The sequence below is a fragment of the Lampetra fluviatilis genome, chromosome 45, assembly GCF_964198595.1.
Source record: "Lampetra fluviatilis chromosome 45, kcLamFluv1.1, whole genome shotgun sequence".
Lineage (NCBI taxonomy): Eukaryota > Metazoa > Chordata > Hyperoartia > Petromyzontiformes > Petromyzontidae > Lampetra > Lampetra fluviatilis.
Window position 1 is genome coordinate 4,299,380 of NC_136319.1, and position 13,484 is coordinate 4,312,863.

A 13,484-nucleotide genomic window follows, 5' to 3' on the forward strand; every position below is an offset into this window, starting at 1 on the left:
ACACGGCCGCCTTTGTCTCCCCGCAGCACGGACTGCAAGATTTACACACGCAAGCAAAATAACATTCCCCACCCCTCCTTCCAGAATGGTTACACAGCTGGGTCTTTACTAATAAACACGCACACGACACACGAAACACACAAACGCAGATGTGTTCAACCCACAGAAAGATATATGACGGCCTTCAAACAACTCGGGAAGACTGAGTGGATTTCCTCAATATAAGCCGGGGAAAAATCCATTCAACTCAGATCGTCAGGGGCTCTGGCCCCCACCACAGATCTCCAGGGCTTCGGCTCCATCTCTTTTCGTCGCCGCCAACGAAGAAGCTTTTCGTCATCCAGAAGGACGAGGTTCGCGGGGTGCCGAGGCGCATCGCCTGCCGCAAACGAGTACACGAGACTCAACCCCCTTGCCGTGTCACCACGCCGAGGTGCATCGCCTGCCGCACATGAGTGTACGAGCCCAGCTCCCTTGCCGTGTCATATCGCCTGCCGCACACGAGTGTACGAGCCCAGCTCCCTTGCCGTGTCGCCACGCCGAGGTGCATCGCCTGACCACGCAAACGAGCGCGGCCGCGCCGTCAGTCATCGTACGGGGTCAGCCGAGGGAGGAGTCGAAAAGCGAGCCGCTCACCGCAGCCGCGCAAGCCAAGAGGGTCCTTCTCCGAAAGTCGTTCGTACCCACAACTTTCCCCCACCAATAGACCCACACACGCACGCATCGACGCCCCACTCACCTGTGAGACTATCCTATCTATTTCACCCTTACCATCGTATCAACCCTAGTGAATTAACCGAAGACTGATTATCAACTACATGAACCCTCAGCTGGCCATGAGAAATCGCGGCCCATCGAGTGATTAAGAGTCCGTCGGTTATAAGAGTGAGGTTATTCTCCTTGCCTTTTTCTTTTGTCCCGTTCATCGCATAGGCGATCAATAGATTTGTCGAGGCAAACTCAAACTCTCGGAATCCTCATTACGAATCGACCCATATATATAGAGAGAATATCTTGTCAAATCGGTTTTCTTTGTCAGAGAATCTCGCTGAGAAATTAATCAAAGCAAAGCCGATACTCCCTCTCACAACATGCATCCACCCACCCTTGTCTCAAACATTTCGTTAAAAAGGATTTTATACTTGCCGATGAATCTATTGACATATACTTTCGCCTCTATGATACAATAAGTGCTTTTTATTACCGCCATATGAAGTGTGTCATGCTTGTTATCAAACTCGGCCAGTCGCCGATTGTGATCGATACATGGGTGAACTAATGAGATGCCTGGTGGAAAGGTAGAGGTTACGACTGTTAGGAGGGTTTTTAGTCATTCGGTTCGTTAAATGCATAATGTCGCAAATGCACAAGTGTTCATTCATTCATATTAGTTAATGCATAATATCGCAAATGCATAAGAGTTTTGAGTTATTCAATTTAGCTAAATGCATAGTCTCGCAAATGCATAAGTGTTTATTCATTCATTTTAGTCAAATGCATAGTCTCGCAAATGCATAAGTGTTTATTCATTCATTTTAGTCAAATGCATAATATCGCAATTGCATAAGAGTTTTGGTTATTCATATTAGTCGAATGTATAGACTCGCAAATGCATAAGAGTTTGGTTATTCAATTTAGTTAAATGCATAGTCTCGCAAATGAAGGAGTATTTTTAGTTATCCATTTTCGTTAATTGCATAATCCTGCTCATGAATTATTGACGCATGTTTGACCTGCATGCTAGAATGTCACATGTTTGTTTAGAATAAAATTGTTATCACAGAAGCGACTCGAGTGTTCCTTCCAAGTCCATGCAAAACTGTCTTATTCTTGATAACTGTATCCTGTGATGAGATCTGAACCTGGAGACCTAAAATAACAAACACACTAAGATAATCGGCAAATGTTTAATCGATGATAATCGTGTTATCCTGATTGATATAACTCTGGATAAACGAAGCTAAGCCTAATTATCACAACTGCACACATTAACATAACCGCAAGCATCCGCATAAATTACTATGATTATCTCCGCGATTATCATAATTTATGCAGATAATTACACGCATTAACATAATTTATGCATATTAATACACACACTATCATAATTAATGCGATTTGCGCATTTTTCGGAAAATTATTAATTTTTATTATTTTTATCAAAATTTCATAATCCAACACATACAACATAATGGGGGTTCGTCCGGGATCTCTCGCAGACAGTGTTTTGCATGGATGATGGAATGAATCACTTCGTGTTAACCAGAATATCGGGATCGAACATTGCATGGTAATTGTAAACGGGCGTAAAACAAAAAAAAAACGCCCTCTAAGGTTAAAACCCAGAATAGCAGGTTGAAACAGAGACAGTGGATAATATCGTATCGAACCAATTGCATCCTGTGATAAATGGTGTTAGAGGTACGCACACTGAATCGGAAAATAACAGAATAGAGGGACGCGCACTACGCAAGCATGACCAACCAGATAGTGCAGACAGCTCACCAGAGAAACACATGCCACGCAAAACCCACAAAAAAAAACCGACCCGCACCACAGATGACAGCCACAGTGATTACGACAGTCACGACGCACGACACCAACATAAATCAAATACCAGGCTAGGACATCGGAATATAAGCGCCTCGCCGAACAGACACCACACCCATGGTGGACGGCGTGAAGGCCGAGCTCAAAAACGCTCACCACACAGGCACGAATCAAGAAGACCACGCACGCCAACACAGAGACACGGGTCACGAGACCAACATAAGAAACACAAGAACAAGCCAAGAGACAGACACGACTCGTCAGATAAAGCGAAACCACGACACAGACAAAGGAAATGCGATAGCAGTGATAGCAGAGACGACTCGAGTGAGCACTCCTCGGAAACCGACGCCACCGATGATGACCAACACTCTTTCAACAGTAAAATCCTCAAGCTAATGGACAAAGCGCTCGTGAGGATTCCCTATTTTGATCCACAGAACAAGAATCAAGATATACACATTCACATTGCTATTGTAAGACAGGAGGCTAAGATCCGGGGTCTGGGTAAGTCAGAGGAAAAAGCATGCTTATTGTCAAGAAGCTTACATGAACATGCCAGACCATGGGTAGCCTCCCTGCCACACAGAGTCAAGAACGATTTCAAACAATTAAGCCAGGCAGTAATTAAAAGATTTGGGGAATATTCCACCCTATCTGAAGGGTTAAACGCGGCAAAACTAATGACGCAACGTGCAGACGAAGACCCACGAGATTATCTCCTCCGACTCAAGAGAGCATATTACGCAGGCGATGTAGACAACGCCCAGGAAGAAGGGAAAATATTAAAAGTGATGTTCTTCCAATCACTGAGGCCAGAAATCATGAGAATAGTAGGAATGATGTTAGACCCTGAAACGGCCTCCCTACGCCAGATAGAAAGCAAGGCCCACACGGCCTGGGTGAACGGCCGGAGGACAACCAACATAGTCAAAACACATATCGTCACCAAGGATAAAGAAAGCTTCGACCTAGAGGGAAGCGAACCCCCTGAAAACAACAGCAGCATCACACGGGACGAACATGGAAAACCCCAGGAGAGGGCGCCAAACCGACAAGAACCAACACCCACCGGCCGACCACTGAACAATGGATCTAGGGACGAGGCAAGAGTAAGCTGGCACCCGCGACAACCACCACCAGGGAATGCCGACACAAGCGAATCTTGGAACAACCACGGGGGGTGGAGAGCGAACGATGGACCACCCACACCCCGGGGAGGCCGACGCCCACCAAACCAATCACCATACCGCCTCCCACTGCCGTCTCCACGAGCCATAGAGCATAGACCATCACCAACCAACTGGAATCGATATGCTCACCACATCCGGATGGAAAGGGAACCCCTAGAGAACAGGAAGACTCCCATGCAAACAGCAAAGGCAAGGACATCAACAGAACACATGCAGGAAGAGGATGCACCCAACGCAAAGATAGCCCAAGTGAACATCGGAAGCTCAAGAAACCCCGAAGCAGCCACTGAGGTGATACCCGAGGGTAGAGGTCACCATCTGGGAGAACTAATTCCTGTAGGACCGGGCGGACGAGTCCACTTGGAAGTAAGACTGCAAGACACTCTGACCAGCCAGGGCCTGTGTGATACCGGAGCAGAAATATCAATGATTTCCGATCACCTATTTGGTGAACTCCAGACTGCCCTCCAGCAGGAAAAATGAAGCACTACAGATGATGCCAAGTAAGCTTACCTATTCAGGATGCGAAGGGACCCACATGCGACCTTTGGGCAAAGTCATGATGAAGCTCACGTTCAACGGGATCAACATGAACCATCCACTATATGTCGTACAATACCCAGGAAAAGAGCTGATTATTGAGATCGAACTACTGAATCGGCTAAAACCCATTGTGAACCTTGGATCCCGACAAATCTGGGCACAATCAATACCGGAATGGCCTAGAGATCCAGAGGACGAAGAAGAAGAACGAAGCCCCACAGGAACCCAAGTGCTAGCACAAGAACTCAACGACCTGCCACCGACAATCAAAGACAAAAATAAGATTCCGGCTGAAATACGTACCACTCAACTGATAACCAACGAACGGGAAAAGGACCTTAATGAAGCCGACCTACGGCCGGTTTTTCCGAAGGACCATCACTCCAGAGAATATCGACAGCCCACTAGTGGCCAAACAAGTGAACAGGAAACAAAGGGAGAGCCCAAGGGCAAGAGCTCACCCCCCTCGAGTGAAGCAACGGCGATCCAACCACCACTAACACAAAGAAAACACCAAACTGAGCCGCCCGAAACCACGAAGGCCCTAGATCCAAACCAAGAGAAAAGAGTCCTTACAATAGAAGAACAAATAGAACAACAAATTGAAGCAGCAGACGCCCTAGAGAGCGACACTCAACGAGACGAGCTACGACAACTGCTCCAAAAATACAACTCCCTGTTCTCCAAAGACTCCTATGATTGTGGCAAAACCGACCTACATGTGGTATCCATTCCCACACTGGAGGGAGCACCAGCGGTATACGTGAAACAATACAAGATTCCACTGGCCGCCTATGAATCGATCCAAGAAACCCTGGAGAACCTACTCAAAAGAACATAATCTGGGAATGCAACTCGACCTACAACTCGCCCATTTGGCCAGTACTAAAACCCACGGGAAAATGGAGACTCACCATCGACTACCGGCAACTCAATAAAACAGTTCCCCTATCTCGATGGCCAATGGCAGAAATCGACCACGGTCTCAACCAAATAAAAGGCGCAAAGGTACTCACCACAATGGACCTAGCAAATGGCTTCTGGACCATGCCAGTAAAAGAAACCGATCAATACAAGTTGGCCTTCACCTTCGACGGAATACAGTATACTTGGAATCGCTGCCCGTTCGGATACTCGAACTCACCTGCAGACTTCAACATATTCCTACACAAGGCGATGGGCGACGCAAAAGAGCGAGGCACCATCGTCTACGTCGACGACATACTAGTCAAGGGCTCCTCATGGCAAGAACATCTCAAGAGCCTCCAACATACCCTTGAACAACTAAAGGAAGCAGGAGCAAAAATCTCAATACAAAAAGGGCAGTGGGCACGAAAAAGGGTTGACTATCTTGGGTTTCAGATTGGCACTGAGGGATTGCTACCCCAAACAAACAGCATTGAAGCCCTCCTCACACTCAAGTCGCCCAACACAGTCCCGACCCTCCGGAGTTTCTTGGGAATCTGCAACTACCTCCGACAGTTCGTGGACGACTATGCAGGGATCACTCGACCCTTAGTCAAACTACTACAAAAGGACGAGCCATGGGAGTGGGGACCAGAACAGGAAGCTGCAGAAAAAGAATTGAAACAAGAGATCACAAGAGCATCCTGCCTAGCCTATCCCGAGAAAGGAAAGGAATACTACCTAGAGACTGCCTACTCAGACCACAGTATCAGCTCAGTACTGTACCAGAGACCAGAGGCAGAGAAACAAATTATTGCCTATGCCAGTAAAGCACTCAGGGGAGTAGAGACAAAGTTCTCCGAATGTGAGAAGGCAATATTCGGAAACATCTGGGCTATACAACATTTTCGGAACTTGTTGAATGGGGAAAAGATCATCTTGGAAACAAATCATGAATCCTTAGCATATCTCAACAGCAAGAAGATTCGGGAGGGCCGCGTGACCAGCAGCCGAATAGCCAATTGGGCACTGACCCTCCAAGGTTTACCAATCACAGTAAAATACGCGAAAAATAAAAAAAGCCCAGTAGCCCAAGGACTTGCCGATCTACATGATTGCACCCTAGACAGCGTAGGAGCACATGACGTAGGGGTACCTCCCGAGGACAGCCGGCACCTTCCCTTTGACAAAGAAACATGTGCCAACATACCAAGGGTGTACATCGATGGATGCGCCAAAATGAAAGAAAACAAGCTCCACGCTGGAGCAGGAATCATGTGGGAATCCGGACCACTCACAGGCATCCAAGAGGGGTCCCAGCTGGGACCGAAGTCAAACCAGTATGCAGAGCTGGCTGGGGTACACATTGCCCTCCAAATGGCAGCCGATAACAAGATACAGACCATGGTGGTGTGCACAGATTCTGACTACGTACAATACAGCTTCCTAAACCAACTACCCATATGGAGGAAAAATGGCATGAAGAACCATAGGAATAGACCGATCCACCATCGAGAACTGTTCGAGGCCATAGACACTATGATCCAGCAGAACGACATGAAGATATTTTGGAGGAAAGTAAAAGGGCACTCCAAGATACCAGGCCAGGAGAAGGCGGGGAACGACCGAGCAGACGCCCTAGCAAAACTAGGAAGCCTGGAAGGCACCCCATGGAAGCTAGAAGACCAACCCAAACCTAACAGACTAGAAGAGCCGACGAACTCGGACTCTGTCGTTATAGGGTTGGTCACAAGAAGCGGAAAGAACTCAGCAGAAACTGGGACCAGAGCTCACTTGAGCAATACACAGCCTCCCGAAGACCTGATCAGGATGCAACAAGAGGATGAAACAATAAAGACGCTAGCCGACCATATCCAGGATCCGACAGGAAAACCAATCACGACAGACAACCTGGACAACAACAAGGAACTCGAGACCATGCATAACCAAGTCAGAAGATTTTCAATGCGGAAAGGGCTACTGGTATACACAAACGAAAAAGACGGAAAAACCAGATGGGTAGTTCCTTCGCAATATCGGGACACAATGCTACAACACGCCCACGATGAACCATGTAGCGGACATCGGTACGAGATGAACACAGGACAGATGTTGCGACAGGTGGCCTACTGGCCCAAAATGGGTGAAGACGTACACAAGCATGTGTCCAACTGCCTCGTGTGTTGCAAATACCAGCCAACGAACTCACAACACCGAGCACCCCTACAGAAAAGGGGAACAGACTTCCCTTGGTCTAACCTACAAATCGACTGGATAGGACCTGTCAACAGATCAACCAAAGGAAACAAATACATGCTGACTGTAACCTGTGCCTTTTCCAAGTGGGTGGAGTGCTTACCAGCCCCCAACAACACCGCGGAGACGACAGCTACCCTACTGGTCAACCAGATATTCAGTAGATGGGGCCTACCGTAAACCATCGATTCTGACAAAGGAAGCCACTTCACAGCCGATGTAATTGCAGAAGTGTGGAAGACATTGGGAGTAAAAAGACAACTACATGTCGCATACCACCCACAATCCTCAGGACAGGTGGAAAGAGCCAACAGGACCATTGTGAGCCTCCTAAAAAAATATGTGTCCACTACCGGACGCGACTGGGACACAAAACTACCCCTAGTATTGATGGCCATTAGAGCCACCCCCAACCGGGCGACAGGCAGGACACCCTTCGAGATCATGACCGGAAGACAGATGACCCTTCCAATACACCTGCTATACGTTCCAGCGGAGGACGAGGTCACGACGGCAATGACACCGACGGAATACATAACCGGATTGAACAGCCACCTACAGAACACGTTCGCGATGGTCAGAGACAAATTGCAAGCCGAGGCTCAAGGGAGCAAAGCATACTACGACCAAAAAGCTAGCCATGCAGAATATCAGCTAGGAGATCAGGTGTTGTACCTCAATTACGAGAAAAGAAAACAAAAATGCAGGAAATTCCTCCCTTCCTGGACAGGACCATACGAGATTGTTGACAAAATATCCCCAGTCGTGTACCAAGTAAAAATTACAAAGACAGGGAGGGAGCAGCAATACAAGTGGGTACACATCAACCAAATCAAGTTGTACCCTGTGCAGATGGAACCAGGGAAGTAAATGTAACGGTACAATAAGGGGGGGAAGAAACTAAGGAGTGGGGATATCACATTAAAACCACGTATAAATGTTTTCCAGGAAATGGCAGCCCTCCTGCTCATGCTCCTGCTAACGTGCATCGCCAAGCTAGAAGGCAGCCAAGACCTACTCAAGCCAGGACCAGAATCCGGGGTGATGCTGAGAGACTCTTCCGGTTTCCTAGTAACTGAAACAAAAATAGTAACCCAACAAGTCTATGTTTCATTAGAACCTGCCATGACAGTAGAGAGACATTTCGGGAAGTTACCATCCTCAGCCACCGCAGAAACCCGAATTTGGTACCATAGCTTCCTAAAATACAGTGAACTAAATATCAGAACGATCTTGGAGCAATTACAGAGAACCATGATACTTCCCCCCGCCACGTTCGACACCACACGGACCAAGAGGTCTATCGGCCTGGGAGTGGCCTTCGGAGTCCTGTCCGGCTTTAGCTCCTTAATCACATTAGGAGTATCTATATCCAACGCCGTGAAAATTGGACACCTCACGCAAGGCATCTAAAACCTACAGCTCGATATCAAATATATAGCATCAAATCCGCCTACGAATCCATCACCAACGAGAAAACTTGATCGAAATGGGTTCCACCCTTAGAGACACCATAGTTCTGGTCAACCTACATTCAGCCATGTTGAACTTAACCATCCAAGAACTGGGGCGTACACTTCGAGAACTATACGACGACGAAAATCTTCGACAACCAATCCAATGGGTAATCCAGGACTTGTTGCGTAGCATCAGCGGAAGCATCAGTGATCTAATCCAAGGTCAAATCCCCTCATATCTGGTAACTCCGACGATGATACAAAACGTGCTACAAACAGCCTCCCTAGAAAGAATCAGTCCAACACAAGTACAAATTGCATTTAACATGGGTACAGCCACACCTATATATGTGAACCCCCAAACCAGACAACTGGCGTTCCTGTTAAACTTGCCACTAGTCAAAACCGAACAGGTATACCGATTACGAACAGTATTAAACGTGGGTACATGGAGAAATGACATTTACTCCAAGATGGAGACACCCTCCGTAATAGCCTACCAAGAAGAGAGCCCCCTTAAATACCTAGTGCCCGACCTAACCATGTGCCAAATAATGAAAGACGTCAATTGGCTCTACCCAGGCAAACCCTTCCTAATCAATACAGCTGAAATAATGTGCGGCCTGGCGACCCAAAGCTCCAGAGAGACCTGCAAGTTCAAACTAAGTAAACCTACAGAAAGAACCGAAACAGTGGCCATGATAGCTGATGCCCAGTGGCTAGTCAGCACGCCTCTGGATACAGCAACCATTTCCACCGATCGACATTCCGTTACCATGAAAGTTCCAATACCAAGCCCTGTCGTGCTAGTCACGGTACCAAAAGGAACGTTCGTACACATAGGGGATAAAGTATTATATAATTTAGACAAAGGCCTACATCAAGCAGATGTAGAAACAGTAAACATATTCAGGAGCCACAAGTTTGAAATAAGCAACGCCCTGTCGAACCTATTAAACAGCAAAGAATTCCACACCGTGAGACTAGCCATCAGTGATTCAGAAATTAACGTAACTGACCTCACCTGGGCAACCGATGAATTCGGACACCAGCGGAATCAACAGATGGGACTGGGGATCACCGGAGCAACTGGAATGATCATACTAGCCATGGCTATCCTAACCCTAGCATACCACGTGTCCAAGATGAATGCCAAGCTTAAAAGACTAATCGCAGGCACAAAGCACATACCGTTCGAGCCCAGGAACAAAGGAGGAACCAAGGCCTAAAAAAAAATAAAAAAAAAACAGGAAAGGGGGGAGGGCATGTCAACTGACAGAAGCCACAGTAACCGCAACCCCTAGGAAACATAACCAGTAGAATGTACCTTTTTTTTTCCTCCCTCTTCCTTACTTTTCTTAGCTTATTTCAAATATAACCATGTTAAGACTGTGATACTTGCGCGCGCGTTGTAAGAAATAACCGCCGGAACCACTACCTAGCGTTTCCCAGGATATGACAAAAACAAAAATCAATATTCACCGGAGCTATGATGGATGAGAACCGATGTAACAGGTGGTATCGATGTCTAACGTTTTGTTTCTTATTCTCAGCTTATATCAAATATAACCATGTTAAGATTGTAATACGCACGCGCGCGTTGTAAGAATAACCGCCGAGAGTGAGGGCGGCTGATGGATTGATAACAAAAAAAAACAGGGCATTTACTTTGTTTAAAAATTCGCCAGTGGCCGAATCAACCACTGATAATTTTTAAAAGGGCGGATTGTTGTATCTATGCCCTGTTTTCCGTTATTAATATAAGGAATAATTAAGAAAAAAAATTGTATTTATTATATCTATATTTTTTTTTTAAATAATGGAAACAACTCACTTCTCCTCACAAGCACACCAGGAATCCATGAAACATGGAGGGCTGTTAAAATGACAAGAATTCGGTCACAGAGAGGTCATAGACATCCAGATGGACAAAAGATGTATGGACTAACCTCCCAAGACATCTGGAGATGTACAGATAAGGTGCAGAGTAAATAACGGTTGAAACGTCGCGTTTTCTTAACGTTTTCCTCACCGAAAAGTAGAAACTTAACAAAGATAATTAACCAACAAACAATAATATTTTTACTATTACTACCTACACAACCTTCCAAAAAAAACTAAAGAGTACGAATTCCAGAAAGCTTAAGTGGAAACATAGTTACATTTAACCTCAGGACATTAAAATATAACTCAGAATAAAACACCAATCTCTGGAGAACTAAACTTGGCGAAGCCCCAAAATAATAATGTGACGAGGATCATTACGAATATTCATTAAACATAGACGAATGATAACCACGATACTAAGACCGAAGGAACTCATAAAATATAATTCAAGAATAAATGTAACACACAGGACCACATAAATGTATCGCATACATCTCCTCGACCAACATTGTCTTCCAGCGGGGTCTGACCTCAGAATGACCCACGCAGGGCAAGCAAGAAGGTAGCAGAAAGGTCACAAAGGGGGGGGTTTGTGCTGACATTCGAGAACATCTGGTTTTTTTCTGTTTATTTTCCCTCGCAAGAGACGCGGAGAGAGGAGAGGGTGCGCGTGTTGGAGTTAAACACGGCCGCCTTTGTCTCCCCGCAGCACGGACTGCAAGATTTACACACGCAAGCAAAATAACATTCCCCACCCCTCCTTCCAGAATGGTTACACAGCTGGGTCTTTACTAATAAACACGCACACGACACACGAAACACACGAACGCAGATGTGTTCAACCCACAGAAAGATATATGACGGCCTTCAAACAACTCGGGAAGACTGAGTGGATTTTCTCAATATAAGCCGGGGAAAAATCCATTCAACTCAGATCGTCAGGGGCTCTGGCCCCCACCACAGATATCCAGGGCTTCGGCTCCATCTCTTTTCGTCGCCGCCAACGAAGAAGCTTTTCGTCATCCAGAAGGACGAGGTTCGCGGGGTGCCGAGGCGCATCGCCTGCCGCAAACGAGTACACGAGGCTCAACCCCCTTGCCGTGTCACCACGCCGAGGTGCATCGCCTGCCGCACACGAGTGTACGAGCCCAGCTCCCTTGCCGTGTCACCACGCCGAGGTGCATCGCCTGCCGCACACGAGTGTACGAGCCCAGTTCCCTTGCCGTGTCGCCACGCCGAGGTGCATCGCCTGACCACGCAAACGAGCGCGGTCGCGCCGTCAGTCATCGTACGGGGTCAGCCGAGGGAGGAGTCGAAAAGCGAGCCGCTCACCGCAGCCGCGCAAGCCAAGAGGGTCCTCCGAAAGTCGTTCGTACCCACAACTTTCCCCCACCAATAGACCCACACACGCACGCATCGACGCCCCACTCACCTGTGAGACTATCCTATCTATTTCACCCTTACCATCGTATCAACCCTAGTCAATTATCAGAAGACTGATTATCAACTACATGAACCCTCAGCTGGCCATGAGAAATCGCGGCCCATCGAGTGATTAAGAGTCCGTCGGTTATAAGAGTGAGGTTATTCTCCTTGCCTTTTTCTTTTGTCCCGTTCATCGCATAGGCGATCAATAGATTCGTCGAGGCAAACTCAAACTCTCGGAATCCTCATTACGAATCGACCCATATATATAGAGAGAATATCTTGTCAAATCGGTTTTCTTTGTCAGAGAATCTCGCTGAGGAATTAATCAAAGCAGAGCCGATACTCCCTCTCACAACACGCATCCACCCACCCTTGTCTCAAACATTTCGTTAAAAAGGATTTTATACTTGCCGATGAATCTATTGACATATACTTTCGCCTCTGGGATACAATAAGTGCTTTTTATTACCGCCATATGAAGTGTGTCATGCTTGTTATCAAACTCGGCCAGTCGCCGATTGTGATCGATACATGGGCGAACTAATGAGATGCCTGGTGGAAAGGTAGAGGTTACGACTGTTAGGAGGGTTTTTAGTCATTCGGTTCGTTAAATGCATAATGTCGCAAATGCACAAGTGTTTATTCATTCATATTAGTTAATGCATAATATCGCAAATGCATAAGAGTTTTGAGTTATTCAATTTAGCTAAATGCATAGCCTCGCAAATGCATAAGTGTTTATTCATTCATTTTAGTCAAATGCATAGTCTCGCAAATGCATAAGTGTTTATTCATTCATTTTAGTCAAATGCATAATATCGCAATTGCATAAGAGTTTTGGTTATTCATATTAGTCGAATGTATAGTCTCGCAAATGCATAAGAGTTTGGTTATTCAATTTAGTTAAATGCATAGTCTCGCAAATGAAGGAGTATTTTTAGTTATCCATTTTCGTTAATTGCATAATCCTGCTCATGAATTATTGACGCATGTTTGACCTGCATGCTAGAATGTCACATATTTGTTTAGAATAAAATTGTTATCACAGAAGCGACTCGAGTGTTCCTTCCAAGTCCATGCAAAACTGTCTTATTCTTGATAACTGTATCCTGTGATGAGATCTGAACCTGGAGACCTAAAATAACAAACACACTAAGATAATCGGCAAATGTTTAATCGATGATAATCGTGTTATCCTGATTGATATTACTCTGGATAAACGAAGCTAAGCCTAATTATCACAACTGCACACATTAACATAACC